Source organism: Aphelocoma coerulescens, chromosome 1, assembly GCF_041296385.1.
Source record: "Aphelocoma coerulescens isolate FSJ_1873_10779 chromosome 1, UR_Acoe_1.0, whole genome shotgun sequence".
Lineage (NCBI taxonomy): Eukaryota > Metazoa > Chordata > Aves > Passeriformes > Corvidae > Aphelocoma > Aphelocoma coerulescens.
This window is the reverse complement of record NC_091013.1, coordinates 71501417-71514283: the sequence shown is the minus strand read 5'-3', so window position 1 is coordinate 71514283 and position 12867 is coordinate 71501417. Positions and strand designations below refer to the sequence as shown.

Here is a 12867-nt window from a genome sequence, read left to right as displayed (position 1 = left end):
CTCCTTTTCACTACTGCTGGTCCTGTTTGGAGTACGCTAACAGTTCAGAAGCTTTTCTTAACTAGTTTCTGATTTCTAATTATCCATTACATTTAGAAACCATTTATTTAAAAAAATATCTTCACGTTTCCTACAAGTATGAGGGGACTAAACTAAAGGCTTACACTTAAAAAAATGATGCTCTTTCTATGTCACCAAAGTTCTCAGCATCAGTACTCTACGAGGAAGGCACTGATAAGAAGTCAAACGTGCATGAAAACACGCAGAAGAGGAGCCTCTGTTTCCAGACCCAAAAGATACCATAGTAATATATTTGAGAAATCAAGTACATTCAATTCTGCAGGATTTTTAGCAAGACAAATTATATTGTTAATCCTTCTCAGACCATATATGCATCTATAAAGATGCAAGCAATCCAGTAATTTAGCTCGTAATTTGTCTAACAAAGTAGACAGGTACCATTAAAAGAGTCTTGATTGGTGTACCACTGACAAGGCTGACAAACTGTACTCTGCCTGATAAGAAGCATTTGTCTGTCTGGGGTTTTTTTCCAAATTACCATTTATTTGGCTGCTGGTTGAAACACCAAACCCACTGCCAGCTGGAGAATCCCCCCAGTTTGCAATGAGAACACAAGAAATTCAAGTACCTGTTTAAATGTTCACAATCATTTTTTATTAATCTACTGCTAGTCAGTCTTATTGAATGTACATTACATACAGTTTCCATACAGAATATGACTAGAAACCAACTTGTGCTTCAAAGTCATTAATAAGTTACAAAAATAATTGGATGTCTTGATAAAAATTAACACTACTTACAGAAACCATTCATCTGAAATTAAATCCTGATCCAGAGTTACAATGCCAAGACTTAAGGACACATTTAAGAAAAAATAAAATAAAATAAGATAGGCAGAAAATTCCAAAGCCGATTTTTTTTAACTATAAGATTTTCCAAGTTGTGAAAGCCTGACTGTGGCTTCCCTTTTACTTCCTCTGAATGACTTGAGATTTAATAACTAACATTTTGATCCAAAACAACAACTCTGGCTCAGCAAAATATTGAATTTATATAATAAACACATACAAAAATTCTGAAAAAGCACACAGCAAAAGGGAATTGTGTCACTAAGATCACAACCTACATCAACAGCTACTCCAGAGACAATAAATGGTGCTAGAATTATTTTCCAGACAATTTCCCTCCACTCATCTCATAAGTATGTGTGCTCCTACACATGCCTTTTAATTTCAACATACTTCATATGTCAAATGACCAACACACAGGCTCTGACAGGACACAACATATATGCTAATTTAAAAGAAATGCCATCGTAACAAACCCAAGTAAGTATAATTTAAGAAAACTTACCTGGACTTGAAAAAACACCTCTGAGTTGCATCGGTGCTAGTTCCCAAATGAAGACTCTTCCTTGCAAATAAGTGAGCTTTCTTCAGATCATTATTCTGTGGCACAGGCTCCTCCAAATGGCAGAATGAACGTATTGCCATTATTGAAAATTTACAGGTCATCTGAAGAAATTGAACTGGAAGCAAGAAATACAGCGACTTTATTTTGTGTAAAGTTACTGAAAATATTTTACTTAGCTTTCAAGAACTTGTTACTTATCAATAACATTTAAAACGCATAAAGGATATATATATGCAGTGACTGATAAAGTATAAATGAATTCATTAAACCAGATGGACAGTTCATCTGAGCAGAAGATAAGAACTTCCATTTAGTGCTACTGCAGAGCACCATTTCAGTACATTTTAGGGCTGTTTCTTATATAGTATATATTTCTTCTCTGCAAAGAAATTTTCATCTGGGTATCTTTAACGATACAGGTATTTTTGCAGAACATTAGCTTGTAATACAGAATTATCTTCAAGTAGTTCAAGTTACTCCTTCCAGCATGAATTATTTTGTAGCTACAAACACCAAATGCCATCTACCACCATCATGCTAATACAGACAGCTTTAGAAGACTGCCCTCAAGTTTCTCACAACTTTCTCTGATATTACAGAATGTATGCAGTATTTTACTTGGGATGCTTATTTGAGGGCAAGATGAGTCACAGATTCTAGAGGCATAATCTGATGAGCATCTATTCTGGTAAAACGCCAGTTCAAAGAGAGAGGACCCTCCTGCTGCTTGTTCTTGTCCTTGGGTCATGATCCCATCTCCTGGTGGAGCCACCCACTAGACCAGACTGAGGAACTAGCTTGGGTTAGAAATTGCTGCTTGCTACAGACTCCTCTTGAAGTCAGGATCAATTTTATGATTCCAGTCACTGCATGATGGCACAAATCACTGTGCTAGTACAACAGGAGGGAAAGTGAGGGAACAAGACCACACAGCTAATTGCAGCTACAAATGTCAGCACTTAAGAAACTGCTGCTGTCACCTGAGTGTAAATTACAAGGTAAATCACAGCTTTGCCACTGAAAGCAGTAAAGCATACTACTGGACTGCTTTAACTCTCAGTTCCACCACTGCATCACTGGTCATAATCACCACAATGGCATCAAAAATGACAACTTGAAGAGCCTCACCAAAATTGCCCGGGGCACAATTTCCTGCTAAAGGCCATATACTGCAAGTTTCAGGTGGGATGAACTACACAGGGTGTGTGAGTGTATCAATATGTGGGTCCATCCCTCTCCTGTCTACTAACAACAGAAACAACTTAGTCATTGTTTAGACTGCTAAACACAGAAGAGATTAATGCAGTTTAACATGTCTGCTTAGGCTAGGTCTGGCCTTTTCTAACTTTCAAATCCACTACCTGCTTTCAAACTTTATCAAAAAGGAGAACTGAAAAGTCATTTACAGTTTAATAAGAATTCAGAGATTTCAGAAATCCAAGTACTGAGCAGGTAGATATAGAAGACCAACCCACAAGCCAACCAAACTGAAGTACAGACTGCAGCCTATGCCTGTGTTATTAGAGAACAAACACATAAGCAAGAGACACATTACAAGTACCCCAGCTGCAGCTGGTATTTTTCATTACCTCTAAGATTCAACTGCATAGAAAGCTCACAGAACTACTTGACTATCCATGCAGAATTCAAATCTACTTAAGTGGCATTAAAATATGAGTCCTTGGTCTGCAAATTCCAGCTCTGCTCCTTGTGTTCAGTTTAAAAGTACGGCATGTACAACACTTGACAGCTTCCGGTCTTCTGGCACAGCATCTCATCCTAACGAGATGCATTCTTCTTAGCAGATCAGCCACTTCATCCTTTAGAACCACTAAATGAATGAATAGCATTGAGTCCTTGTGACTTAGGAGTCTTTAGCACTTTATTCTAGCATTCAGTCTTTTGCTTCTCTAATCCCATAATCACATAACATCCAATCAACATTATTTGAAAAGAATAAAATGCCCACAACATCCTTGAGGTGAAGAGTAGCATAAAGAAATAACTCCACTCCTTCCTAGCACCTCTTACTCCTTCTAATTGCTTTCCATACTCCCTAAAAGCCCAAGAGACCTGCCAGAGCCTTAACACATTACTTGTGATGTTACCATCCTCCTTATATTTTTAAATAAAAGCATACAACATACAAAACAAAGTGTTTCCCTGAAATGCACTCCTACCAATAAGACATGACAACAGCTATAGCCTGTTACTGAGATTAATTCAAATATTGGGAGGGTTAAAATGTTACATAAAAACATTTCTAATTGCATGCATGTTAAAATGATTGGTCTTTTACAGGCAGTCATTTGGAGATTTCCTCTCTTATCACCAGCTTCTCACTTATAAGTAAGTAACTAGCAATACAAAATAAGAACAGTTATAGAAGTATCAATGGGTACAAATTTTATCCAAACACAGAAAGAAAATTCATATAATTCCCCTGCATGAGGAGGACCACACTAATGTTTACTAAACTCAACCAGCTGTCTTTCAACATCTACATATATTCAGAATCCACATAGTATATTCTAACAGTGGGGGCTTTGTTGGGGTGGCAGTGGGTCTGGGATTTTTTTTAAATACAAGAATGCCCTCTCACATTCTGAGTCCTTGCTTTGCAAAATTTTTAGGACCTCAAGCCTTTCTTAGGCTGCTAACCTGCACTGATGCCTTTGCTACCGTAGTCTCAGTAGTAGAGGTTCCTGAATTAGGCAGAGTAAGCTTAAATCCATTCACACACCTCAATTGCACATAAAGCATCAAATTTTCAGGCACTCCATTCTGGACTAGTTCTAGAATAAGGCAACTGTATGCTAGGAAGGAATTCCTATGCAAGGAATTCAATCTGACATAAAACTGTATACAAGGAATTTGAAGCAACACACAAAAAAAAAGGCATGGGTGTATTTCTCTTACTATTTTAAATCTTAAACTTGGGTCAAATTTGCAACTCCATGCTACAACGTGATCCAATTAGGCAAAATAATGGCAGTAACTTACTAGAGTTTAGCTTATCCAACTAATGGATTTTTTATAAATGAAGTGTCTATTTGCATAATACAAGTATGATAATCAAAAAATCATTCTAGTTGGAACAGACCTCTGAGATCATCTAGTTCAATCTCTGCTCAAAGCAGCATTAATATGTGAATACTCATTAATGGTACAAGTTGTACTCTTAACCTTGCAGACCACTAATCGCATGTAATCCTTAATCAAATGCACTCAACTGCCTTTGATAGGATTACTTATCTGCAGAAGGGTTTGTGGGACAAGTTACTTGCCACACATTATTCCTAAGCATGGAACATTAGAGTACTTCCCAGCTGTACTGGTAACCAGTACCACGTTTGCATTTCACTTTAAATGTCTTCTAATCAGGTACTGTTATGAGAGCAGTTTTCCAAGGGGACCTGCTGTAAAGGGGCAAATTTTGATAGATGACAAAGGGACAGAGTGAAGTAGGGGGTGATGAACCCCTCAGCGAGGCAGAAGCTCAGGGCTGGGTCCTGGTTTCAGGTGTTTCACAGGCTGATGAATGTAGCATGGAGGTCCTGCTCTGAGAGATAACTATAATACCTGTAAAAAATACTTATAAAGAGAAATTAACACCACTGGCAGCAACAAGTTTGGAAACCTCTGCTTTACTACTGCCATTTTGTTTTGTTCCTCCAGTTTGCTCTGATAAGGATGTTCGTTTTGGATTTAAGTTTACACCTTTATTTCATGCATGAGATATGGTACAGCATTGCTAATTACAAAAAAAAAATTATTTAAAAACCCTCACTAAAACAATCCACAATAATAATAAAAAAAAATTGAAATGTTTTATAAAACCATGATTACCCAATGACACAAGCTGGATTACAAAATAAATTTGCCTTATATTAGTTCAGTAATGTCCTCTGTTCTGAAGCATGAAATACAGTAACAGTTTATCTATGCTGCATGGCAATACATGAACTCTGCCACACAAACTAAATAAAGAAAAGCTCATCTTCTAAATAATTATTTTATTTGAACATTTAATACCTGCTATTTTAAGTAGATTCAAATATTAATACTGTGGACACTACTGTAAACAATATAGACACTGTTCAAGTGGTAACAACAGCAACAAGAAATAAATAGCAGCAGGATATGTAGAAAAAAAGAAATTTACTTTAGCAGCCTTGTTAACCTTGGTCTTAGGACTATCCAAAAGGCATTTATTTTAAATACTGGGTTCTGGGGTATTTTTAAATACACTGAAAACCTTTAAAATTCTACAGTTCCAGACACTATTTACATGCCTTCCTCAAGCATTCATTAATAGCCACTGCTGTTTGCTAGGTGGCATAGAGGGCCTGTCCCTATTTGACCTCCTTCACTTAAACTACAGGATACTCCAACAATTTTCCCTTAAACATCCACAAAAATAGTTAAATTTGCCATCAGTGTTTAAGTGGCAGAAGTTAGGTCACAGGATGGTGCACATGCATCAACCACACAATCATGAAAGAGGGATATGGCTGAAAGATGCAAGTAGGAAGCAGAAAGAGACAGCAATCAAGCCAGCAATTCTAAAGCCAAAAATGAGAGGTCAGTCAGATTCTCAAACTGACAGAGCATCTTCACCAGCAAATTTCTACCTTAGATATTTTTATTTTATACTTGTGTTAGAAACTTCAATATTTTTTCGGATTAATAAAGGTGAGTAATTGATTCTACTAAATAATTTAAGTTCCTTTTTAACAATAAACTGTTGCTCTTGTGTTTTGGAAAAAAAAAAAATTGCTTAAGAATAGTTGTTTGTGACAAAACTAACTGCATTTCCATGTTTGCAACCTTTTATAGGAGTGGAGTGCTTGGCATTCTAGTTGAGAAAGGAAGTTCAACACCTGACTACCAAGCAACAAGTCCCTGTCCTGGCACCATCTGAGGGAAGAGCGAACAAATTGCAAGGAGATGCTCTGTGGTACGTTGCCAACACAGGTATGCCCACACCTTGCTAGGTGTTGCTGCCATGTAAAAAGCAGATAATTGGTTTTGAGTTTTGGCCAAGGTGCAAAACTACTTTACTGGAAACTGTAACTGGAAAACAAGCAGCCAAAAAACCAAACCAAACAAACAAACAAACAAACCAAAAACAAAAAAAAGAGTCATGTCAATTATACCGTATTGTGTACAGAGAATGACATCAGCACACCTCAAAACTTCTGCATTAGCACACCACAGGTTATATAAAAATTACCAGTGTGGCTAGTTAATAACATTTCAGATCTAAGGAAAAAGCACTATCAGGCTGAAAAGGACAATTACAGCCATTCCCTTCTGTTCTAAAGGCAAAGGTAGAAATGATGCTTTACATAGAACAAGTACTGAACACTACCATAGCTTTGGAACATATTATCACTACTTTTAAAGTATAGAGGAAGGTTGAGGGATTGACAGGGAAGAGGACATACAATTAGATGCACTTAACAGGCCAATGGGTTGCACCACTTGAGAATGAGAGGGGGACTAAGTTTACGTTAGCAAACCAGAACTCAGCAATATTTTGTTTCAGCTAGAAGTTGAACTATTGGTATTTTAGGCTTGAGGGGAAAAAGGTAATTGTTTTTTGTCACCACCACGATCCCACTGATCCACTCCCCACACCCCCTGCCAAGACAGGATCCAAGAATTACAGAAAAATGCTCTAAAAACAGTTTGGGGATTTAAAAAAATTATTTAGAAAAAGGTAGTGGTCTTCAGGCACAAAATGTCTCCTTTTTGAGGGTGAAGAACCACATACATTCTTACAGGAACCAGCATAACAAAACTCAATCATTATGTGGTGTTTCAGCACCACCAGCAAATAAAAACTGTCATATAAAAATATCTGTGTCCTACACCTTAATGAAGATACGTTATTTTCTTTCATTAGCACTACCTAAGGAATGACTTCATATACAAATACATTTTTCAGACACTAAAAAAAATACCCCAAAACCACCAAAGGCTAATTCAGAAAGAGGAAAGATTTTGCAAAGGCTTTAAGTTCACACAGAATTAGTCCTACCAACTTTAGCAAACTATTTAGACTCATGCAACTCTGTGAGAATCAGGGAAATACGTAATATGCTGGCAATTCCAGAAAGAGGAGACAGGACAGGCACTTTAAAATCTTCAGAATAAGCATCAGTCTTTCTTTGCATTTACACAGCACTTACCAGAAAGAGATGGCAGAAGCTGGAGCCCCTGTTCATGCATAGCGTAAAGCAGCTGTAACAATACCAGCCTCCTTACATAGGATGTTTCACCAAATGGGATTGCAGAAAGCAAAAAACTCCAAGACTAAGTAAGAGAAGAACCACAAGATAATGGTGATAAAATGTAGCTCAAGTGCTTCAAGTACCAGAGGGAAAAGTCTCTAATGGACAGGTAATGCTACATCAGCGTAAGTTTAAATAGGTAAGTAAGAATGGATAATCTGTCACTTTTAAACTTCACAAAATGGATCATTGCTCTTTTTTCCTGTCTCAGTATGGATTGACATCTTACAAACTTAGTAGAATGAGTCTACTTGAAAAGACTCCTTCCTTTTGAAAGTACTGGAATATGTGAAAAAATATCTTGAAGCACATTATGGAGTGTGCTTAAAATTAAAAAGAACTGGCCAACTTCTTGGACACTGAGTGTTTTACTTAATACTCTTTGCTCTGCTAACATAGGAACCAGGTTGCAAGCAAGATATTTGGAATTTTTTCCCAAGATTCACAAGGGTTCAACTTTAACTAATATGTTTGATTACCACTTCTTTTTTCAAGAAAACAAAACAGACTTCAAAGTTACTTTGAAAACAAAGCAAAACAATTGAGATTCTTTTTCTAAGTGTCATTATATCAATTATTTTTTACCTGCGTAAATACAGTTTGGTATTAATTTCCCTTTTATAAATACACACAAAAGAGTGATAGCACCTTTTACACCATCCCATTTTTCCTACACCATCCCATTTTTCCTAAGTCCTGTAAAACACTATCTTCAGCGGCTATTGCTGAAAATCAAAATGAATGAAATCTTTCTGATAACACATCTTTGAATTCTGCCATAAGTCAATCAGTTAAACCTAAAACCACCTTAGAAATCCCAGACTTTCGCAGAGAGGAAGAGAAAACCAATATAAGAGCCAAACAAAAAGGACAGTCAAATATAAACTACCTTAAAAGGGCAACACCAATTAACGTATGAAACCAGAAATCAACATAACACATTTGGGAAAATACTATTTGTTCACTTAATTTCAAAACACTAGGCTTGCTGTAATCCTTCTTACTTTGTAAGTCTTTGAACCAATGCAACTCCAAACTTTCACATCAGTTTTTCAAGTCCTCTGCCACTACAGAGACATGAATTTTGTTTGGCTGTTGTTATATTACCTCATGCTGAGTCCCATCCAAATCCTTCCATCAACATTAAGCTGTGTTTTCTATTTTTGCTGACTTTCACTAGAGTAGCAATGCAACACCACACCACCACATAAACATAACCTAACTACTGGAAGAATCCTAAGGACACAAATGCACAACACAACCACCACGACCATATCAGACACCACCCATCTTTCCATGGGTTTCAGAAGCAACATTTCATCATTTATCTTTTCCCACTAGAAATATTCCTGAAAATAATTCACTTCTGAAAACACAAGGGATATAAAGTTAAGTCTTGGCTACTGTTCCCTACTAGAACGGGGTGCGAAGCCTACAGGCTGTAGGAAGTGGAGGTAAAATATCTTTAAGAATAGAAAGAAAATTTTAAAAGTATTTTGGAGGCCAGCTGCAATTCCCAAATGGAAATCTTTGCAGTGATTTCTGAGAGCACTGCATCAGGTCTAAAGTGTTCAGCTTCTCTCTTTCTACAGAGCAAAGAACACACTCCTGTTAAGGATGCCAAAATAAGAGGCACTCATATAGGATCCAAGAAGAAAAAAAGAAGTCTACCTTTACCTCAGAGCAATATATAGATTTCTCCTGTTCTGTCAAGGCTACAGGCATCATAGTAGGGAAAAAATGCAGCACCTCTTTTTTTTTTTTTTCCCCTGTACTTTTGAAAATGAGTCATAAAAATATAAAAGGCTTTTACTCCAGAAAAAAAGGGTTTAAACAGGCAGTAGTTGACAAAAAAAACCTGGCCTCGTATTTCAGCTACTGATTTTGCGATCTGTCTTAGAAAAGATCTCCCTCCCTTTGGTTAAAACACTGCAATACAATAGCCAAAGGATACTACATACACATATTAAAATCAGTACTGTTACAAATGTGTGGGCTTAAAAATAGTTGAGGAATGCAAGAAAGTTTACAATCACAGTCACCTTGACTACATATACAAAAAAATTATCTAAGTGAGACAATGGCTTTCCTGTGGTCTGTACAAGACCTCTGAAAAACAGAACATGATTAACATATTTAAGAATTAAAAAGAGAAAAAGAGGTACATATATAATTAGTTACTTTATTATTCTTACATTAAAATTTAAACTTGCTAAGTGCCATTTTAGAAGTGTTCTGGAAAAAGAAGGAAAGTCAAGCAAAAGTAAAATCCAAGAAACAAAACCTTCAGAGCAAGTTTTCAGCTGGTACCTCCCACTCCATACTCAGTTTCTCAGGGAGCATCATGTAGCAAAAACATGGTTAGAACTAAGCAGCTAGCGGGTGTGTAATTTGCATGTGAAAATATTTTTAGAAGACACACATGAACAGCATATGCTCTCAGCCTGAATACAATTTTCTAAATATATGCCTTGAATATTGCTTCCCCAACATTCTTAAGTATGTTCCAGATAAGGGTTTCTTGTACAGATTTGTTACTCTTTGAAAGCAACATATATATCAAGCCTTAAACAACACTCATTTCAAGAGTTCACCTTGGGGTTTGGGGGGACTCTGAGTCTTCACTGTGTCAGTGTAATCACAAAGTTGGCGAATTATGCTTGAACAGAGTGCAACAAGAGGATGATTTGCTGATTCAGGAAGTTAAATCAGACATGGATGTTCAATCACTTGCCTGAACCAAAGGAGCTTCAAAAATTGTATTGTAAAACCCTCCTAATTCTTTCTGTGCTTTGAAAAAAGTTTCAAAAGGTAGATAGAAATCAATAAAACAAGAAATAAGTAATGTGCTCATGCACTGTTACTTAAACCGAAACCAAATCTAGTTAAAGCTACACAGTGTGCAAGAGAAAACTTCATTTGCGCAAACAGCAGTCTAACTAGATCCCAAAGTCATTACCAGTCCACATCTGGAACACTCAAATCAATTCCTAGGGACAGTGGAGTTGGCATCATGTAGTAATTATTACTATAGGACTGTTTTGTTCAGGACAAATGAAGTTCTATGGTATAATGAAGTGAAAAACTTCAGCTTCTTTTCTTTGCCAACACACAAATTCTATTCCTCAAGCATATGGAAAAACTCAGGTTCTGGATTCTGTCTTTGGCATAAGCTTTCCTTTAATCAACTTGAATGTCAGGGAGGAAAAAAAAAAAAAAGATACCAGTAAATCCTACTGTGGTACTTAACAGTATATAGAAAAATTCCTGAAATCATAGAATACTTTGGGTTGGAAGGGTTGGAAGGGACTTGTAAAGCTCATCTAGTCCAACCTCAGGTTGCTCAGAGCCCTGACCAAAATGACCTCGAATGTTTCCATGGACGAGGCATCTACCACCTCTCTGGCAACCTGCCAGTGTTCCGCCACCCTCATTGTGAGGTATTTCTTCCTAGACCTGCTAAAATATCTGTCCCCAAATATAAGTTAATTTACCAAAAAAGTTGGGGGCAGGAGGGAGGGAGGGAGGGAGGAGACAAAGCAGAGATGGAGGCATTAGATAGCTTTAAAAAAATCATAACTATATTGAGTCGTGAATTCTGACTTACCAGAGAACTGGGATCTAGTACAAGAGCTTTTTCAAAATCATACCATGCTAACAAGCAGGAAAAACATCTACTTAATCCTTCCAGAGCACAAACACACACAAGCAAACACCTCTTACCACATTATCTCTTAGGCTGTATACACTTGAACAAAAGTTTTTGGAAGGCCAAAACAAAACGGCAGACCCTAATTACCCCTGGGAAAAGTAAAAAACTTACACTACAATGACAAGAAGCTAAAAATTTGTTATTGATATTAATAAACAGAACTTGTATCAATTTTCATACATCCAAACACTGTATTTTAATCACGAGTAAGTATTACTAGGGCTAAAGCCACAATACTCTGAGAGTCCCAAGATGCCAGAAGAAAAATCACTGCATACATACAACTACTATAATGAAACTACTACACGATGTCATTTAGTAGATTGCATTATTTGACCAGTTTTAGAAGTTAAACAGAGCCACTGGAAAAGAGATTAAATACATATCAAATGCACTGCATGTATGCAGGAACACCCATCTCAATGACTGTAGAGCAACTGAGATCCTTCTCCTACTCATCATACCCAAAAGTGCTTTACACTCCTGATGAACGTACACAGAAAAAAACATTCTCCACAATGAAAGCACTAATGAAACAAACCCCTACATCAATCTAAAAAAAATTACTCGTGACAAAATTCTTAGCAAATTTCATTGCAATACTTCTCCAGTCAGGCAAAAAAAACTTCCTCCAATAGAACAAAATACTCTCAAACATTAATTCAACCTTCAAAACATTGCTGCACAAATTAAAGGAATAACTACAGCAAAAAATTAGATTACGGATGTTACAACGGTCCCGTTATAATAACAAATCATTTCACAATGCAAGTCATACAGCGCTTAAACGCTTTCTAAATACGCAACGAGGAGCAGAGCGTCAGGAAAGCAGCGGCAGGCAGTAAGAGAGAAGGTATTTTCTGTGCTATCACTAGAACAATCTCCTGACTCACTCCCTCCTGCAGCCCCAGGGAGCAGGCTGGCTAGGGCCGCACTGACAGCTTTCCTGACGCAAGAGAAGCGCAGCACTGACCTAAATGCCGTGGCTGCTGAGCTCCTTGCAGCTCAGCTCGAGGAAACGGGGCCAGCATGGATTCAAGCGCCAGCCACAAACACTCCAGCTACTGCAGCCCGAGGCTGCTGGTGCAGAGACGCTCGCCGAAACCCCCACATCACCTCGACCTCTTGAGCCTGAAGCCTCCAAAAACGACTGGGAGGCGAGCTCTAGGCTGAGATTTAAAGCAGAGATTTTCAACAGGGAGCTGCGCATCCCTGTAGCGCTTCGGCGGCAGCAGCAAAACTGGCCGCCCCAGGGTCTCGGGCAGAGAGCCACACGCGAGGCCCCGAGCCTCAGACAAGGTTAAACCACACCCCGGGCGCGACTTTAGGCAGGTATTCAATGGCCCGCAGGTTAACCATCAACTCCCTGCCCCGGCCACCGGGGCGAGCGCTGCGGGGCCGCCGCCTCCCGCCCCTCAGCTG

General features: G+C 37.9%; 1 long non-coding RNA gene across 6 annotated transcripts in view; it reads right to left on the bottom strand.

The window, feature by feature from the left end:
* LOC138109317 (uncharacterized) overlaps positions 1-12762 on the bottom strand; it is a 43721-nt gene extending 30959 nt beyond the window's left edge. For all 6 annotated transcript variants that reach the window (XR_011150406.1, XR_011150401.1, XR_011150398.1 and 3 more), the window contains exons 1-2: positions 12419-12762; positions 1375-1549 (exon numbers count right to left, since the gene is read on the bottom strand). This is a non-coding gene — a long non-coding RNA (uncharacterized lncRNA). The remainder of the gene's footprint in view (positions 1-1374; positions 1550-12418) is intronic.
* Positions 12763-12867: the final 105 nt, after the last annotated feature.